This window comes from Strix uralensis, chromosome Z (assembly GCF_047716275.1).
Source record: "Strix uralensis isolate ZFMK-TIS-50842 chromosome Z, bStrUra1, whole genome shotgun sequence".
Classification (NCBI taxonomy): Eukaryota; Metazoa; Chordata; class Aves; order Strigiformes; family Strigidae; genus Strix; species Strix uralensis.
Genome location: NC_134012.1, coordinates 20,987,409 through 21,008,303, shown reverse-complemented (window position 1 = coordinate 21,008,303; position 20,895 = coordinate 20,987,409).

Here is a 20,895-nt window from a genome sequence, read left to right as displayed (position 1 = left end):
AAAACCAGTTAGACTCTCTTGTCCAGTTATATTCTCCCTTTTTTTTCAGAACTTACACCTAAACTGATGAAGTTATCTGAAGGTATTTCACTGGGTTTTTTTCTCTGCTTTTTTTATTTCATCTCTCCATCCTCTACAAAGGGTATAGCAGCAGTGTGCTTAATATATATTCCCATAGATCTAGAGGCATCTGAGACAACTGAGCCTTCTTATTGATGCTCTGTAGAAACTAGCACTGTTATTACATTCCTGCTTATCTGGGTGAGGAAATAAAGGATAGCTAGATACAAATTTCCATTGCATAAAATATCCATGTTCTAACAATATTTATCTGGTCTATCTGGTCTGGATTGTATGTGTAAAGTACAGCCAGAATTATATACACCTAGTACAAAGGAGCCTGAAATCTTGACTACAGACAATAACTCTCAGTAGATTGCTAGAATGACTTGATTTCACCTGTCCAAACCATTTGATCAATCTGAACACTTATAAATGCTGCCAGGCTGCAATTTCTGATTCATTTGCTCTGTCAGCAGAGGTAGATGAATAAATTGTGTGAGACAAGTCACCTTCTCCTATATCCTTGCTCAGACAAAATCACCACATTTGAACAGAAAAATAATTTCAAAATATTTTTCACTGTTTTTTTGAATGAAAGGATTAATTTTAATTAAGAAACAATCATAAAAAATTTGCAAAGATATGAAATGCATGAAAGTGACAAGGGCAAGCAGGATGGAGAGAGAAAAAGAGAAGATACAAAGGTCTGCTGGATCCTGCATTCACTCTGTGAGGTGTAGTCTCATATATGTATACTGTGATAGTTCCTTGGGGCATTACATGCACCCAATTTGGCATCCAGCTGACATAGTGTCCCACAGTTTACAGGAAACCATTTTGTTGTCTGTGTTTAAGTTCTTTTGAGACCTTGGACCAAGACCTATGACATCCAAAGGGTCTTAGCAGGAATGCTGTGGAAAGAAGTCTCTACTTCTTTTGAAAAATGTACATAGAAATGTAGGGAAGACAACTAAGAGTTTGATTCTCCATTCATATTTTTTTCTTATTTCTCATTCATACATTCAAAGACTAACAACTACTGTCCAATCAGTAGCTTTTATCAATGAGATTTTAATAATCTCAGGGCTTTTAGTAAGAGAGGAGTGCAAAAGACAGCATTGCATTATTAAAGTAAATTTGAGATTTTTGTGGTATAGATGCCTGTCATGGTGTAAACGTGCAGCAGAGTTTGACACAAAGTCTACACAAGGAATTAAATAATTATTTTTATTTCTGTGATTATTTACTGCAAAGTACCATAACTTCATTGTTTATACTGTAATATTTTCACGTCCCACTCAGATGAGGGAGACAAGTGACTCAGATGTCACCCCAATGGAGCGGACAACAAGTCTCCAAGTCCAAGCATTTATTAACTACCCACAATGTACTAATTGAACACATGATAATTGGCTAAGTATATAGCAAGTTGTGGCAAGCAATACAATATGCCTTGCATTTCTTAATGGAAAAGGGAAAAGAGAGAGATAGAGGGAATGGGGAAATACAGATCACCGGTCTGGGTTCCTATGCTGATCCTGCCAGCGAGGGTTCCAGGAGGCAGCCATCTTTTTTGCTTGCACCCATCTTCTTCACTTCACTGCACTCTCCAGGGCCTCCCCCTTTCTTCGTCCCCCTTGATTTATACCCACTTTCCTTGGGTCCGTCCCCTAGGTCAACCCACATACCTACATATCCCATGTACGGGGAGGGGTAGGGTGTTTCATGGGATGATGTAATTAGCATGATCATGTTAGCCCTCATTAGCATATTGAGGGGTGTTAACTTTAATATGCATTTTGTGGATAATGAAGCAAAGGTCATTCACCGGACAGATGGCCCTTGAAATTTGACCAGATGCACCAGAGCAGAGCCGTCCTGTCTCCACAGGGCTCCCTCCTCCAGTCCCATCTTGTGTTATTGGGTCAGCCTTATCAGCTTCAACCTCCACAGAATGCACCCTGTGACTCACAGTTTTGTCTTGCGAGTGTTTGAGGCATTTCTTCGATCAGCCTCACCTTTGGTTTCTCAGGCTGTTTTTTTTAGTTTCTCGCAGGCCTGGTTTCTTGTCTCTCACAAATATCACCTCAGGGTCATGTCTGTGTCCTATTGTGTTGTGCAAATCTATAATCATGAACAGTGCAGGCTCCAATCCAAAATTTTTACAGTCTAATTTATGTGTTCAGTTAAATATTTCTGATTTATTCTATTTCAGTAGTGTGCTTTACTCTCTCCTTTACACTAAACAACTGTAAACAGAAATATATGATTGTTTGCTACGCATAATGAATTACAATAATTCAGTGAAATTGAAAGGTAGCTAAGGAATCTGAAATGCCTCTGCTTCTCCTTAGGCATAAAATATTGAAAAGAAATATGTTGCATCCTTATTCTGTTTGAAAGACAAAATCCAAATGTTTCCAAGAGTGCTAGGTGTGGCATGAAATAATTAAAATGAAAAATATCATGAATCAAACCCTGGAGAAATTAATGAGAATCATTTTATTTCCTTCCATAGACTTTGGATTTTGTCACAAATAAACTAATTTCATTTGAGGATATTTCTAGAAAATAGAGGTTTATCAGGTAGCATGAGGGCTGAGCAGAGAGACATTCCCATAAATTTTGCTCTATGAGTGGAAAGATTTGGAGGATTGAAGTGAGATTATTTTGTATAATGTTAAATCACAGACACAGTGGGAGAGAAAAATAGGGACTAAGGACTGGTTAAAGGACTAACTAACCTTAACAGAAGTTAATTGCCCTGCAGGCATGTGATAATTGTAACATCATAATTCTTGGAAGAAAATTACGATCTATTGGACTTCGAAGATCACATAACATATGCATGCTGATATAAGGGGTGAACTAAGAGCCCCATACTTGCTGATGTAAAAAAAAAAAAAAAAACCACAAAAATAAAAAATAACATATATATGTGTGGCTATATATGTATAACTATATGTGTACACACTTCTGCAGGGTTAATTAACAGTATCTTATATATGACCCCTCCTATCTAAATAATGTCTAAAGATATCACCTGTGAATGTTGGTGTTGTTAATAAAGCACTACATTTTTTAATTCTCAGAAAGAAATGTTTCTGTGGAAATGCTTTTCAAAGGAAATTTATTATGTTTGACCACAGCTGTAAATTTTCTCCTCCAATACTATAAATTTCCTCTAAATGTTTAATCGTTTATAACTGTAATTATTCTTGTGTGCCAACATTAAAGTTTTAAAAGTTTAATTTGGAGACTATTCGGAGAAACTCATCTTTTTTACAGCCTCATAAATAGTTCTTTGATGAAATGAACAGAGGCTCAGCGCCTGCCCAATGTGAATACAAATGACGCTACATAGTATCTCACTTGCAAAAAGGAAGCAGATGCTTTGATGTCTCAAGTGATCAGCTAATATTAAGTGCAACAGTGGTGAAAAGTGATACATCGCTAGATGTATCTATCAACATGGTGCACTCAAGCTTCATCACAATTTACTAGGAAAGACTTCAGCTACAGAGTCAAAGACATGTAGAAAAGAAAACCAAAAAAAAGGGACAATACACTCGAAACTGAGATAAACAAAGAATGCCAAGACAGCAGCTGGGCTCCATACATGGCAAATGTTTTTTAGCTAGCTGACTTGAATTATGTTTAAGAAAAAATATGTAACTAAATAGTATACTATGTAGTAAGTAACTGCATATGGTCTGATGCTATACCTCATTTCAGGAAAAGATCAGGAGGTTATTGCATTTAACAAATCCTAAAACCAAGAGGGTGGAGAAAGGTAAGGGAAAGTGTAACTAGAATCTTTTTTTTACTTTCAGCAAAATTTCTTTAGGATCTGTGTCTGACCCTGGTTCCCCTCACCAGCCCTGATCCTGACCACTAACCACAATCTGATGAAGGACCTAGATACTTAGAAAAAAACAACATAGAAATATCAGGGTGACCAAGAAGACAGCCACTAGCTCTTCTCAGCATTACTACTGAGTGATGTAGACATATTTCAGGACATCCAATGCTGTGGTGAAATTCACACTATTTACAAAGTGGGAGTGGCTATTCTGAAGGAAATCTGAATAATTTAACAGTTCAGATAGATTATTCCTATTGCATTTACATATACACATACATATTTACATAACTCTTAAATGTCCTTCTTGCGTTAAGTGCTGAAACATGGCAAGCATTTCTCAGAAAGCACACATCACCTTAAAATATTCAAGGAATAGAAGGAGAAAAGAATAAAATTCAATGTGTTTACTGAGTTACAAAGTACTGAGGTACACAGTAGGCTATACTATCTGTTATTAATATACTGCCAAATTTCAGATGAAGTGGGTATCAGAAATTATGAAAAGCAGATTTAAAAATTACTGACCTTGTATTTTAGTCTAACTGTTAAAATCTCTGAAGTGACCAAAAATATTTTTTCCTGAGGGTAGATATGACTGTCTGTGGGTGTTGTTTTCTGATCTCTTCCTTAAAAAGCAAAGCACAGCAGAGAAACTTTGGTCTAGCTATAAATATCTTTTCTTGAATTTGATATGGGTTGGTGAATATTTTAACCTGGTTAATGTATTTAATTACTCAAACTTCTCCTTTCTACTTTTTACCTGGATATTATGCACAAATCATCTGTTATAAATACTCTCTTACTCTCTCTGCAGGTTGTTAGAAGTCAGACAGGGGTAAGAAAAGATGAAGTTAGTGGCTCCCTGCCATAACTGAAAGTGAGGGCAGTAAAAAAAAAAAAAAAAAAAAAAAAAAAAAAAAAAAAAAAAAAAAAGAATAATTTGCAAGTACAAAATGTTTATTAGTGGTATTTTATTAGGCAGCCAAAAATTTCCAAAGAAAAGTCAAGAAAAATATTTTGTCTCTGTTAGAAAAGAGGCCAGTGGTAGTGCAACAATCTGTACAGAACCAGAAGCAGCATCACATTCCAGTCCCTCTATCAAACTCTAACCAGTGTAACATATCTGTAAATTGACAGGTTGACACAACCACATCAGTTTTGTACTGTTAATTTGAGTGAAAACTTCTGAATCATTTGATGCGTTTGGCTCATAATTTCACTCACTTATAATATTTACAATAAAAAATAAGAAACAATTAAACTAGTCCACCAACAACATGCCTTGTTATCATTTCAGGATGGCTACAAGAGGTAAGAGAGGGACACCTGTAACTGAAGAGCCAGAATGTGTCCTCTTGACCACCATTCCCAACATGCTGCACAGGACTATTTATTCTGGTGTCACAGAACTTCAGAAACAACTCTAAAAGTGTGGGCTGAAACTGTTAGATTAAAATTCTATTATGATTCACAGTATTCTGTGTGAAAAATAGGAGAGAAAACACACTTCACTGAAAGACACACTTATCACATATTAACCTCCAATTATTTCATAATCACTTTGAGCATTTAAAGCAGTTCCAGCAGTTAGCTATGGAAACAAAAGGAAACTAATTTTTGGCCAGTTTGAGGGCTGACATGGCATCCTGTGGGATTTAGCAAGCCATGGAGGTGACATGTATGCTATTAGACAGCAGTGACTCAAAAAAGGAATGGAGACCACAACATCTGCAAATGAATATTTCCTTTTAAAGTGTGGCCTTCACAAATTGATAGTGTCTTTTTGTGTGATATATTAGGCAGGTAAAAAGATCAGAAAGAAAGAACAAGAGAGAGAGGGGAGAAAAAAGAGTTCTTAAAGTCATTCTAAGTGCAAAGTGTTTTGAATTAATATATTTTTATTATTTATCCTAGGATTAATACAGACAAAAATTGTTTATTCCCAAAACAAAACTAATTAAATCCAAAATTCCTGTTAATCTTAACCCTTTGGTTCCAGCAAAATAGGAACAACTTGAAGCTGCCACTTATCCATCTGGAACAGCCTATTATTTGCAGACCCCCTTCTCTCTTTCACATTTTTGGTATTTTACTAACAGTGTCCAGTAACCTAATCCCTACTATATCCTAAATTAGGGCCTTTTAGTTAATGCGCTTGTCTCTTAGCAAGAGCAAGGGTACCCGCAGCAAAGTGAATGAGCAAAAAGGGAAGAAAGGGAAAAATTATCTTTACATGATTGCTTACTTTCTGTCTTTATCTCAGGAGGAGCAAGGTCGCTTTTTTCACATAGCTTATACCTCTCAATCACAGAGTAGTTACCATAAAAATCAGTTTAATAATGAAAAACAAATAAAACTTAATTAAATCTTCTAGAATTTTTGAACAGGAGAACTTGTCCTATCCTAGGTAAGTTGATTGTGTGTTCATTGTCAATCTGTACAGAACTGATTTCTATTTCAGAAGGGGGTACTGCAACCCTAATAACAATTAACAAACCCTGCCATTCTGCAATAACAATGCTCACAGCCTATCAATCTATATGGTTATATTAAAACCTGCTCTCAAAGCACGAAAAGACAAGAGGTCTCAGCAGTTAACTATTTGGAGTCACTAAATATAACCATGCGTTCTCTAAAGTAGGAAAAAAACCAAATAAACAGAAAATTCTCACACCCAGTGTGTTGGGCTGGGTGTCTACACTGACAGAATAAACTGAAAAGCAATACAGCACATCAAAAATGTGAATGAGGAAATTCTATCCATAAAGCAGCTTAGTACTAAGAAATACGCTTCAAAGATAGAGAAGTCCATGCACAAGAATGCATGCTTAGGCAGAAAAGCAGTCGTCTCAGGAGACCAGCTTGACTAGCAGGAAAATCATGACAGAGCTCCAACACAAAAAGGCAGCATATGGAGGGGTGGAAGCAAGGAGAGGATACAAAGGAAGAATTTAGAAACATTGCCCACGCATGCAGAGATAGTATGAGGAAAGCTAAAGCTCAAATGTAGCTGAGACTGGTGGAGTAGATCAAGGGGAACAAGAGCAGCTTTTACCTCTACTTTCGTAGTAAAAGGCAAAACAAAATGTGGGTCCGTTGCTGAATATGGCAGGTGACTCAGTGACATTGCACACAAATCAGGCTGAGATGTTCCATGACTTCTGTGCCTCAGACTTCACTAAGTAAATTCTCCTTTGGTTCTGCATTTAGGAACTTGATTCAAGGAAGAGAACAAGCAACAATGGATGTGGGTGGAGTCAGGGATGACTTGCATGAGTCTGACCCATGCAAGTCCATAGAAGCAGATAGTCTGCAACCAAGGGTGCCAAGCAACCTGGAAGATGCATTCACAAAGCCACTAATAGCTTTAAAGAGCAGTGAAGATCTTTGACAACAAAGGGAAATAAAATATTGCACCTGTAATCAAAAAGGGTTGAAAGGATGATGCTCTTCAGCTTCAAATCAAAGACCAAAAAAATCATGGAGCAAGTCCTATTAGAGCACATATTTCAAAGTTGAGGAAGGTGATGTGGAATAGTGGGCACTGATTTACTCGAAGTAAAAATTAGGTCACTCATTTGGTTTTTTTCTGTGATAAAATGACTGAATTTGTGGACATGGGAAAAACAGCGGATATCACTTACATCGACTTGAGCAAGGCTTCCAGCACTCTCCCACAACATCCTTGTAGCCAAGCTGAATGTTGAGTTCTGGGTGTGTGTCCCACCAGAGGGGTAAATACCTGGTTGGGCAGTTGGGCTCAGAGGTGGTGGTCACTGGACTGCTTGTAGGCTGGTGCCCCATGGGGTCCCACAAGGTCTGCCATGGGGCCTGTCCTGTTTAACATCTCTATCCGTGACTTGGGAAGGTGACCAAGTACACCATCAGGTTTGAGGTGATGCCAAACTGGGGGGCACCAGTCGATATGCACAAGGGTAGGGCTGCTGTCCAGAGGGACCTGGACTAGTGGGAGGAAAAGACAGGGCCCTCATGCATTTGGGGCAGGAGCAAAGGGCAGCCCTGCCCCAGGCAGTCTGAGCCCTGGCAGCAGTGCTGGTGAGATCAGGAGCAACTCTGGGGAGAAGGCCCTGGGTCCATCCTGGTGGGCAGTGAGCTGAGCAGAGCCAGAGGGGCTGGAGATAAGAGAAAGCTTTTGCCCAATGCAGACAACCAGGTAGTGGGGATGAGTCCAGGGAGGTTGTCCTGTGTCCCTCCTTGGAGCGTTTCCAGCTCCCATGGGATAAAGCCTTGAGGAACCTGGTCTGACCCCATGGCTGAGCCTGCTTTGGGCAGGTGGTCAGACTGGAGACTTCCCTGCTAACCTAAATTGTCTTGTGGTGCTGTAATCTTAATTTGAAAAAATAATAAAAGTGAAAGTTATATTTTAAAACTGTATATTTTTATTAAAATCAAAGACTACTCTTAAATGACTAATCTACGTGAAGTTAAAGGAGTTTAAATACATGCATTCAATCTCTGCTAATCTGAAACACCAACCTCTTGATGGACATAGGACCAAGGAACATCCATTATGCAGTATTTCTATATCAATTTAACCCTCAGATCTGTCTTTAAAATCCCACCAATCCTTTTTTCCAAACCAAAACGTTGTCATAAAACCTTTCTCTCCTCTCCCTCCTGTCTTTCTGCTCCTTTCATCTATCCTCCTACATCATTAACACGTACATATCTCTGTCCTTCAAACCTGATCACCAGATTTTTTTTTAAAATCTTTTTTATAGTACCTGCATTCTATAAGAGGATTTTCATGTGTCTGCCTATCTTATTATCATTCCCTTTATCTCTCCAGAATACCTGTATTTTCCCACGTTCCAATATGATCATTTATTTCTTACTCATACTGCTATGATTTTTTGCATTTCACTTGCTCACCAGTAAGTTTGTGTAAAAATGTCTGCATGAAATAAAGGTACATTGGTATCACTTATTCCATTTTCTAAAAAAGCATCTTAAATAGATTGTAGATCATAAATACACTGCTTCCTCAGACTTCTGTGTGATTTGGTAATGCCCAGAAGGTGCTGCAGAGGGAGCCTGTTTGTAAACACATAACATGCTTTATAATATAAAAAAGAGATTGCAAAAGAAGGATTGTTTTAGATCATAAACATTGCACATAGTACAGTCCAAAATAGTGTAGTGGTTGGACTGGATATATAAAAGTGAGGTTTTCCACCATTGTCCTTCCATTTTCCTACAATAAACACACTGAAAGAGAAAATAGAGGCAGAAACATCTGTTGATAAACTACACTGCCTACATAAGCAATAACCTGATGTACCCCACATGGAAGACTGCAGTAAAGGTATGAGAAAATACTGTCACACTGTTTTGAAGACACAAAGAGCAACACTTATAAATGTATTTGCACTTTGGGAAAATAAGAAACTTTACTGTCTTGGCAGAGGGGATGAACTTGCAAATGTCCCATATGTGGATGGAAATGTAACACAAGGCTTTAGCCTCTGTCTGTATTCCCCTCCCTCATCTTTTAATGATGGCACCATGCATCAGCAAGTCAGTACCACAGTGAATCAGTGGCTTCCTAAAGCTAGCAGACAGGATAACTATCCTACCTAAGATCAGCCACCTTTCTAAAGCCTAGTGCTCTTACGCTATTTGCCACACTGGGTTAATTTTTCTAATAGCACCATTTTCATTAACCTAATGGAATATTATCCAACTAAAAGTGCTTGCAAATCTGAAATTAATGCTACCTTCCTCTCCTTCACTCACCCTGCTGCTCTTACCCACGGTAGGAGACGTAGAACAGTGTGTGATCTTGCATACCATATGTTCTGTAACACCAAAGCAGCTTATACGTAGCAAGAAGTGCTCCTTGCCATGTGAAATTTCATAATGCTGAGCAAAATAGAGGCTGGATTTTTTTGCATATTCCTGAAACTGAATTACACCCTTCTGACAGCAATGGAATCTCAGAAATTAAAGAGACAATTTCGAGCTTCTCTCCAGATTCAACCCTCCCTCCTACTCCACAAGTTTAATATGCATTAAATGATATTCTGGTACATGTGGATAGAGACAGACATACCTATCAGTGTTGGTAAGTGCAAATCCAAAGCTTGACTGTGTATAAAATGCAATGCTTATGGTTGCTATTTTGGAATGTAACTCAAAAGATGTTATCTAAAATGTGGGCTAATTTAGACCATAAATACATAGATGACAGCATTGCTAAATTCCCACAGAAGAATTCAAATACTGGGGTATCTTTCTTTCTTAACTGGCTGGAGGTGTTTTTACATTTTTCTATTTCTGTCCCTCCCCTTGCAAGGGAGGAAAGTGGTTTCTTTGATTGCATTCAGTGACCTAAATATCCTGAAGATGTTGTACGCTTGTAGAAGTTAAAGAAGGATTAAATGTGCTCTGGTGCACCACAGAAACTGGCTTAAAATCCATAAAATGGTAATTTTGGATAGTCCAACACATAGGAAGTCACCTCTACAAGGTGAGTATAGGTGGTGCAGTTGCAAGGAATTTTTCTTCTACTCTTACAAGCCCAAATGAGAAATGTTAGGTAACTGTCTTCAGGCAACAGGGAGTGTAGCATTTACTTCCTAGGATTTAATGCTTTAGAAAGGTGAAGGAATGTAAGACCAAAATCTATGTACAGTTAACTGTTGGGTTAGGCTAGGATTTTGCAAATTAAAGGGATAGAACAGTAGGCATGTCCACACCTACAAGAAGCAGTCTGTGAGAAAGGCAGATTCAGCAAACCAAGTCCTTAGTACTGTGCCTCTCTTCCACAACTTTGATAGTCATGAATGCACATGTATAAGACAGTTGTAAGAACATGAAGTCACTGAGTATTTCCTTAGGGTGTCATGTTTCCACACTATGAATTTCTGGCTATAATGCATTGTGCAGGAATTGGTTTTCATATTTAAGTAATTCATCCACATTTTTATGAAGCCACATAGGAGCCAGCAGTTAAGACTCCATTATTTAAAAATTTTAAACATCATCCACATTTGTACAGAAGATGTGACTACAAAGCTGTTAATTTATGTGCACTTCTTATTCAGATGTGATTGAATGGGTTGTAACTTCACCTCAAGTGAAGCAGTATGGGTTTTTTTAATGAGGGCAATAGAGTTAAAATCGAGTTTGTGCTCTGTGACAGACTTAACTCAGTGTGAGGCTTTCAAAGAGTGATTTAGGATAAGTCATCTCCAGAAAAGATGAAAGGTTCTCCAAAGGTGAGGCAGTTTAATATGTCCTTTAATTGCTCTGAATATCAGTTTCATTATCAGCTTTTCTACTTCCAAACTTTTTCTTAAGATTATGTCTTCTGCTGGGTCTGAAGGCATCCGCAGATTGGTACACAGTTAAGCTGCAAGCTGAGACAGGATTTTTCTTTATTTTCTCATTTAAGCAAGTACATATATGGTGTGATCTCACTACATGTTCCTACTTCATCACCCCCTTCCCTTCTGTTGCTTGTTATCCTTATTTTTGGTACTTTGGTTTAAATTAAGTGACAATACAACAAGTAGATGTGTGCAAGGGAAGAGATTTCTCCAAGGGTTTTAGCATAACAGTCCTTGATCTGTTGAATCCGAAAATACTTAGTTACCTTGTTGGCTTTGTGAAACTTCCCCCAAGTTTCCAAGATTTTCCAGGCCACGATTTGTTTATGTATGTATGATAAGATGTGTATATATGTATATATTTATCCAACTAAACTCTATTGGTTTTACTGATCAGTCCTGTAAAGATAAAGGTGCTAACAGAAAAGGAACATTGACTGACACCTCTAGCAGTGCATGCTATGTTTGACAGACGGTGAAAATAAGATAAAAACTATTCTGAATTATACAGTTACCGTTATGTTACTATATTTTGCATTAATTAGGGCACTTGATAATGGATTCTGAAACTTAACATGACTGGGATTTACATGTCAGATCAGAACTATTTACTTAAATTGTCAAAATTCTTTGTTAAAGAAGAGCTTATCTTAGTGCGCTCCTAACCATGGACCTTTAACCAAAACATTTGTCTATTTCTTTTCCTAGAAAGGGTCAAGATTCATGTGCTTCTCTCTCCCTCACTGCCTAATTACCTTCCCTCTTTCTCTCTCTCTCTTATTTATTCTTTTATTTTGTTCATTTTCAAGTAGTTTAAAACAACTAAGGCTTGAAACACCTTGAAGTATTAATTGACAGTTCACTGTATATACTATCCATGAGTCAGAACCAGCAGTCTGATGTGAAATTTTCAGTTTAATGACTTATAATCCTACATTTATTTTTCTTGGGAGGAGTCCAAACATACATTCAACAACGCGATCTGACCACTGAATAGCTGATTTTCTGGCATTGAAAGTGCCAGGTAGAGAAAAGAAATCATTACATAGCTAGTACTAAGAGAAATCCATTAAGAACATAACTAAACAAAGATGTCATATTTCTTGAAACAACTTTTAAATAACAGTTTCAATTTTTCATCAAGAAATAGAACATGCCTTTTTTGAAGATGGAAACTGTTATTTAACATTTCTTTAAAGACTTTTTGTTGAAAATTTTATCTTTTTCTAATTAACTATAACTGCTAGCATAAGCTCCATTCCTTTAATAACTTTGTTTTAAAAAAAGGAAAATTGAGTGGGGAAAAGATGTTCTCTTCTCAGAAAAATCTGTTGAATCCTTATAATCATATATGAACATTAAACTACATAATTCCAGTAGACCTGCAAATTCCAGTGGGCCTCACACCTTAAGTAAGAATTAAGTTTTCTAAGTCAGTCCTTAGTTCTGTTAATAACTATTTCAGTTCATAAAGAGTTTAGTACTATCAGGACTTGAGAATTTTACTGATACTATCTTGAGGCAGAAGAGCAAAGGATTAAAATTTTAGGTACTAAGAGGTAGAGTCCAGGAATAATACGTAAGCCTCTGTTACCTTAAGCAGGCCTTTTGTTTGATTCCAGTTGAAGCTTGCTGGAGTTGTACAGAGTTATATCAGTACATGACATGAAAAATACAGTACATGTATGCTATATCTTTGAGATTTAGTATAAAAATATGCAAGTACACATGTTAAATCAAATAGGAAGTACAGTACTTATTGCCTAAGATTCCCAAAACAGGTAATTATTTGAGATGTTTTAACAACACCGTGATCTTCAACAAAGACAAAAAGAGAGGGGGAAGCATCCTTCCCCCAAACTGAAGTCATATTTCATATTACTGCATCATCAAGTTTCTACTACAACATAGAACACATATTGTAAGGGGAGCTGAAGTAGTTCTGTTAGTGATAAAACAGACATTAGAAATCAATGTTTCCTTCACAGGAGGTGATTTTGCACTCCTGGCTGTGGCTGTACACTGTTTGGTATTTCAGAACCATAAATGACCTTCAAGGCACTCCATATTTCTTTCAGACTGTTCCAAATAGATCTACTTATTATAATTTAATTAAGTTTTAAACATCTACAATTTAGTGGAAAATGGTTTTATAGTTGTCAAAGTGAGTTCTTTCCACAAATGAAAAGATCTAATATCAGCAATGGTGTCATTCATTTAATGAAAATACATCCTCATGCAGGCAGTGATAATTGCTGTGATTATATTTATTTTTTTAGTCTTTCAAAGGGAAAAAAAAAAAAAAAGAAGCTGTGGATTTTCTGACATGTTTAAGGGATATGAAAAACCCTAATTTAAGTGCTACAACACAGAAGTAAACACTCTTATGAAAGAAGTGCGGGGAGACCATGTTCTTTGATTTGCATGCTATTGTGCATAGAAAATACGTTGGCAGACATCAGTCTGGATGTACACACCAGAGGAACTATTCTTCCCAGTATTATTGCATTCAAAAAGCTTCACCAGAGTGCAGTTTCTCACTTGCTGGAGCTATATGCCCACAGCATAGACAGAACAGCAGAGATGAGAATACTAAACAGCAGATAATAACAGTATTGCACTTGGAAAAGTATTTGGGTCCAGTAACAAGATGAAGCCAGTGGAGTTTCAGTGGCTTATAGATGTGAAAATAGAGTATTAGATGTTTTGACTATTCATTTTTAAAAGAAAATTGGTTATTTCCTAGTTTCTCACAGCAGGCTGTTACTATGAGCACAATAGAAGTATTCACTTTGCATCCTTCATTAAGATTTAAACAACTCAGAAATACACATTCCACAGTAACTATGATTGTCTCCTTTCTTAATTAATGAAATAATGTATGGAAAAAAGACTATGAATTCACAAACTTGCTGTGGAGTTGGTGTTCAGTTCCCTTAAGAAAGAGATTTAATTCCCTGTTTTCCATGGGTCATCATATCTTCCAACAGAATGACAGATTTTGTTATGTCACAGTGATACTCCCAGCAAAAGTACACCAGCCTTATAAGAGACTGCAGTACAATGGTAACAAAGATTATGCAATGTAATAAGATATAAATATATTTCACATCTAGTGAGTCAGTGTCATTGTTTTCTATGAGACTTTAATTAATTTCTCTCTCCCTACACTTAGCAATCCCCTACAAACCATCTTTGACCCTATGGCTGTTTAATATATCCATGTCTTCTGTCCGTCCCCTTTTTTTCTCTTCTTTTTTTTTTTTTTTTTTTTTTTTCCATTTTTGGTTGTTTAGGGTTTTTTTAATATGGTATGCTAGTTGTTGAAGGATCAGGTCAGCTTTTCTTAACCTCAGTTAGCACTATCAGCTCTTTGGAAATGCAGCTGGGAATCTTTCTTTCAGACTACTTTTTTAGTGAAAACAAGATGTAGATTTAAAACTTTTGTTTTATTTAAGATTCTTAGCACAATGTCAAGGCAACTATCAGCTAAGCTCTGTGATGTCACAGAGAGGCTGCCAAGTCTGGTAAAGCCTGTGGACTATCAGTTGTTCCTACTATTTCAAGCAGCGTTGAATGACGCTGTAACACCACTCAGAAATATCAAAAGAGACTTTATATCCCTTAGAACAATATTAAAGGAATCAGGAATACAGGTGGTGTTCTTCTGTACCCTTCCAGTTGGAGAAGGGGTTTCAAGAAAAAGGAGACAAATTGAACAGGTGAATGACTGGTTGTGTAGCTGGTGACATGCTCAAGGTCTCGACTTCTACAATTTTGGGCATACCTTTGAGAAACAAGGCCTGTTGACAGCTGATGGGGCTCAACTGGAAAGTGAGAAGAGTGGTCTGGGCAATAAACTAGCTGAATGTATAAACAGAGCTTTAAACTAAGTTTAGTGGAGGAAGGGGATGGAATTCTAAGCACTTGAGAACAGCCAGGGGCTGCTGAAGCATTAGGAAATGACAGTAAAATACCTGTGAATTGCCTTAAGGGAATTAGGTTCAGCTCCTCTAAAAAGGGGATGTGGTCAATGGCCCAGCTGAAGTGCCTCTATACCAATGCACGCAGGATGGGAAACAAACAGAAGGAGCTGGTAGCTTCTACCCAGATGGAAAACTATGACCTGATTACTATCACAGAAACTTGGTAAGATGAATCGCATGATTGGAGTGCAGTGATTGATGGCTATAGACTGTTCAGAAAGGACAGACAAGGAAGCAGAAGTGGGGAAGTTGTCTTCTATGTCAAAAATGGGATTGATTCCACAGAGTTATCTTTCAAGAACAGCAATGCACAGATTGAGAGCTTGTGAGTGAAAATTAGAGACTAAGACAACAGAGGAAACTTTGTGGCTGGTGTCTACTACAGGCTGCTTGATCAGGAAGAAGAGGTTGATGAAGAGTTCTTTCTTCAACTGCAGGAAGCATCACACTTGCAGGCACTAATCTTGAGAGGGGACTTCAGCCAGACATCTGCTGGAAACAGTCCAGAAAACTACTGGAGTGCATTGAGGACAACTTCCCAGTACAGGTGGTGGAGGTCCCAAACAGAGGAGAGGCACTGTTGGGCCTGTTGTTCACTAATGTGAAAGAACTTATTGGAGGGCTCAAGATTGGAGGTAGCCTAGGCTGCAGTGATATTGCCCTAGTGGAATTCTCAATCTTGAGGGATACAAGACGGATAAAAGGTAGAGTCAGGACCCTAAAGCCTCTAAAAGGCAAAATTTCATCTGTTTAAGGCACTAGTGCATGGGATCCATTGGGAAACTGCCTTCAGAGGCAAAGGAGCAAATGAGAACTCACAGATATTTAAAGATAATTTTCTTAGGGTGCAAGAGCTCTCAATCTTGATGTGCAAGAAGTCAGGCAGAGGAGACAGGAGGCCAGCTTGGTTAAGTCAAGATCTCTTAGCCAAACTAAAACACAAAACCAAAATGCATAGGCAGTGAAGGCAGGGATATACATCGTGGGGAGATTAAAGCGATATGGTCCAAGAGTGCAGGGTGAGCATCAGGAAAGCCAAAGCACATCTGGAGCTGAACTTGGCTGAGGACATGAAAAATAACAGGGGTTTCTTCAGGTACATAGGATGACAACAGGGAAGATGAAAGAAACTATACACCACGCAAAGAGTAAAATGAGAGACCTGGTTACAACCAGCATGGAGAAGGCTGAGGTACTCAATGACTTTTTTTTACCTCAGTCTTCACTGCCAAGGGTTCTAGCCACACTGCCCAATTCACAGAACCCAAAGGCAGAGACTGGCAAAATTAAGAACTGTCCACCATAAGAGAAGATCAGGTTCAAGGCCATCTAGGGAACCTGAATATGCACAAGTCCATCGAACCTGAATCTGAGGGTCCTGAGGGAACTGGTAGATTAAGTTGCTAAACCACTGTCATATTTGAAAAGTCATGGCAGACTGATGAAGTTTCTAGTGACTAGAAAAGGGGAAACATAACCCCCATTTTCAAAAAGGCAAAAAAGGAAGACCTGGAGAACTATGGGCCAGTCTGCCTCTGTGCCCAGCAAGATCATGGAGTGGATCCTCCTGGAAACTATGTTAGGGCACATGGAAAACAGAAAGGTGATTGGTGACTGCCAACATGGCTTCACTAAGGGCAAATTGTGCGTGATGAACTTGGTGGCCTTCTATAACACAGTTACAGTGTTGGTGGATAAGGGAAGAACAACTGACATCACCTACCTGGACTTGTGCAAAGAATTTGACACTGTCCCACATGACATTCTTGTCTCTAAAAGGGAGATACAAGAATTTGATGAGTGGACCGCTCAGTAGATAAGGAATTGGCAACTCAAAGAGTTGTGGTCAAGGGTTCAATGTCCAGGTGGCGACAAGCGATGAGTGGTGTCCCTCAGGGGTCCATACTGAGACTGGCATTAGTTAGCATCTTTGTCAGAGAGATGAATGGTGGGGTTGAGTGCACCCTCAGCAAGTTTGTGGGTAACACCAAGCTGTGTGTGTGGTGCAGTCTATATGCTGAAGGGAGGGGATGCCATCAAGAGAGACCTGGACAGACTTGAGAAGTGGACCTGTGCAAATCTCATGAAGTTCAACAAGGCCAAATGCAAGGTCCTGCACATGGGACAGGTCAGTCCCAAACACAAATACAGTCTGGGTGATGAGTGGATTGAGAGCAGCTCTGAAAAAGACTTGGGGGTATTGGTGGATGGAAAACTGAATATGAGCCAGCAATGTGCACTCACAGCCCAGAAGGACAACCACATCCTAGGCTGCATCAAGAGAAGTGTGACCAGCAGGTTGAGGGAGGTGATTCTTCCCCTCTACTCTGCTCTCATGAGACCCCACCTGGAGTACTGTGTTCAGCTCTGGGGGTCCCAACATAAGAAGGACATGGATCTACTCGAGTGGGTCCAGAGGAGGCCACTAAGATAATCAGGGAGCTGGAGCACCTCACTTATGAGGACAGGATGAGAGAGTTGGGGTTGTTCAGCCTGGAGAAGAGAAGGCTCCAGGTTACATTATAGCAGCCATCCAGTACTTAAAGGGGGCTACAGGAAAGAAGGGGAGGGACTCTTTATCAGGAGCTGTAGTGATAGGATGAGATCTAACAGTTTTAAACTGAAAGAGGGTAAATTCAGTTTAGCTATAAGGAAGAAATTCTTTACTGGGAGGGTGATGAGACAGTGAAACAGGTTGCCCCTTCCCTGGAAGTGTTCAAGACCAGGTTGGACGGGGCTTTGAGCATCCTGATCTAGTGGAAGATGTCCCTTCCCATGGGCAGAACCCAAATGATTCTATGATTCTGTGATTCTGAACAGGTTAAAGAAAGAAAATGCTCAGCTCCAAAGTTAGCAACCTGGTACTGCCAGCAGCCCATGGTCCTCAACTCTGTCAACACTAGCCTAAATTGCAGAGCCTTGCAATGGCTCCAGTACAGCATACACACCATACTTCCAATGCTAGGTTTAAGAACTTAGATTAATTTTGGTTCAAGTTTAACTACAGTTGCTAAAATATAATAATTCACTTGAACTTTTTCTTTTTTGTTTTGTTTTCCCTGTCACCTTTTATTCTGGTCTAGTAAATGCAGCGCATTTCTATTCTGTATCAGATTCAAGAAGATAAATATTATATAATAAATTTTATGGTGTTTCTTCTTTTCTAAGCCTATTAGGTATGAAGGCAGAGACCAGAACAACACTGTGAAGGCCATATTCACTTCCTTTCTTCACAAATCAAAGGATGGGTAGAGACTTGCCTGTGTGTATTGTGATTCTGTGGTTGTAGAATCCTCCACAGATAGTATTTCTTGCTGCAAAATTTGCATTTTACTTTCAAGAAAAGATTATCTGAAAGCTAGTATGCTGTGGATAAATAAGTTGTGTGACTATTTCTAGCATGACTGAGTAAAAAGGAGACAGACTAAAAGCTTCTCCAGCTGTGAAAGATGTAGTTTTCCCATGGGTCATAACGGTCTATCTCCTGGCTATGAATATGACAAAAGATTGTTTAATTTCTAACAACACTTCATCATAATAGCCTTAAGGAAGAAAACAAACAAAAAAAAAGAAATCCACAATTGTTTGCAAGTCTTAAAGCAAACAACACCACATGCAAATATTGAGTGATGCCTGTGTTTCTTCCAGACTATAAAGCACTAATCTTAAACTGGCAAATTTCATACTATAATTAGAAATTGTTCACACAAAAATCTCTGGTATACTGAAAGGTTACAATATCATGATGAAGTTGAATAATTTTAACTTGAAGATAAAGCAAACTAAACATGTGGGCAACTGAAATCACTGTCCCATTCAGCTTTTTCTACATATTAAATTGTAGGATTATTTTGGAGATTTTCTTTCATTAAAAGTTTACCAGAGAATTTCCAGTATATCAGAAATTAGAAATTTCCTACAAAATTCAAACCCAAATTGCAACACATAAAACAAGACTTTGGTTTTGGCTAAGTTCTCTATGGGTCAGATGCAACAAAGTCCAAAAGCCACTGTTTAAATCCCTTTGCAACAAAATTTTAGTCCAATTCAGCATGACTTTAGATGCTTTGCTTATCATGGATTACTACAGCTGGAAAAGTTACCTAAATAATATTTCTTGTCATTATGACTGACAGATTCTGGAAAGAAAAGCCTTAATTCACAGAAGGTAAAAGTAATTCATCTAGTCATTGGGATGGTCAGTCCTGTTGTTTTATACCTTTCCTCTGACCTCTGCAACTTTTCATCAGAAATATAGGAATATTGCCAAGCATTTTTATATGAAAATTTGTGAAAAATAAAGCATGAATTTTAATATGTTTTCATTTTGGGTTTTTTTTTTTTTTCAGTCTTTGAAAGCCTGGTTTTGGATTAAAAATGGATTTCAGTAAGAATCATCAAATTTTAACATCCTTTTCCTGATAACTTTAATAAAGTGATATAGAATAATGAGCTGAATTTTTAACGTGCTGAAGTTTTTCCTCCTTCTTCAAAAAAACACTGAAAAAAAAATTTTGCTAAAATATTTTGATAAATATTTTCCACCTGCCTCTGTTTATCATTGGTCTTATGGGGATTCAATTTTTTACACAGAGGAGCTATTGTTTTGATGTATTGAGCTGGTATCATGGAGGTTTCTACATTCACTGTTCATCACTGTTATATTTAACAGGAATGGTCTCACTTTTAAAATGAATCCAAGATTAAATATAACCTTTATTCTGTTTCCCAAAGTTCAGTGATTCTGGGTAAAATGTATTGAAAATGAAATATTAATAGAGAATGCAGAGCATTGAGAAAAGGGTCATCAAGGGAAAATAATACTCACTTAAATGTGATCTCTTTTTAACATTAATGCCTATGAATTCATGCTTATGTTTCTTCTTTTTGTCTCCCCTTCCACACACCTTGTGCATGTTTCATGCAACGTTGGAATATTCCCATATAACTGTAGGAAAAACTCATTTTTAACAAAAGATTCAATAATAGTGGAGAAACTAATCTATGTGAAGACATTTAAAATTTACTAATTCAACAAAATATTCACACGATGAAGAAAAGCCCACTGTCCTTCAGTGCAGCAAGGCAACTTCAGGCCAAAAAAAAGAAAACAATTTAAAAATTAAGCACATGTTCCATAATCCTTTTAGATCTTTTGCAACAGCAGCCACTATGGGAAATTCGGCACAAATAAAATGTGATCAGGGCCACAAAGGGATAGTTACAGTCTGTTACTGCCATGTGTTCAGTGCAGCAAAGTACATTCTCAGCAAGCCAGGTCTTCCACTAGTGTAAATCAGCCGATCACCAGTGACGAATATAGCTACATAAATGCACTAATTAAAAATAAACTTAGTTTGAAAAACACTTTAGCTGACAAAAATAGTTTGAGCAGATGACAGCTGGGATACTTATCCCTGTAGGTCAATAATTTGGATGCTTTCCCTCACTGCAATGAGGGGAGTTACAGTGATTTACACCAGCTGAGGACCTCACCTGCAGTTGTTTAGTAGAAGGTCCAACTGTGCAGCCCAGAATCCAAGGCTTTAGGGAAAAACAATAACTTGTAAAAGTGATTTATATGTGTAAGGGGTTAAATATGTAGTTAAATACTGATTTTCTGTCATGA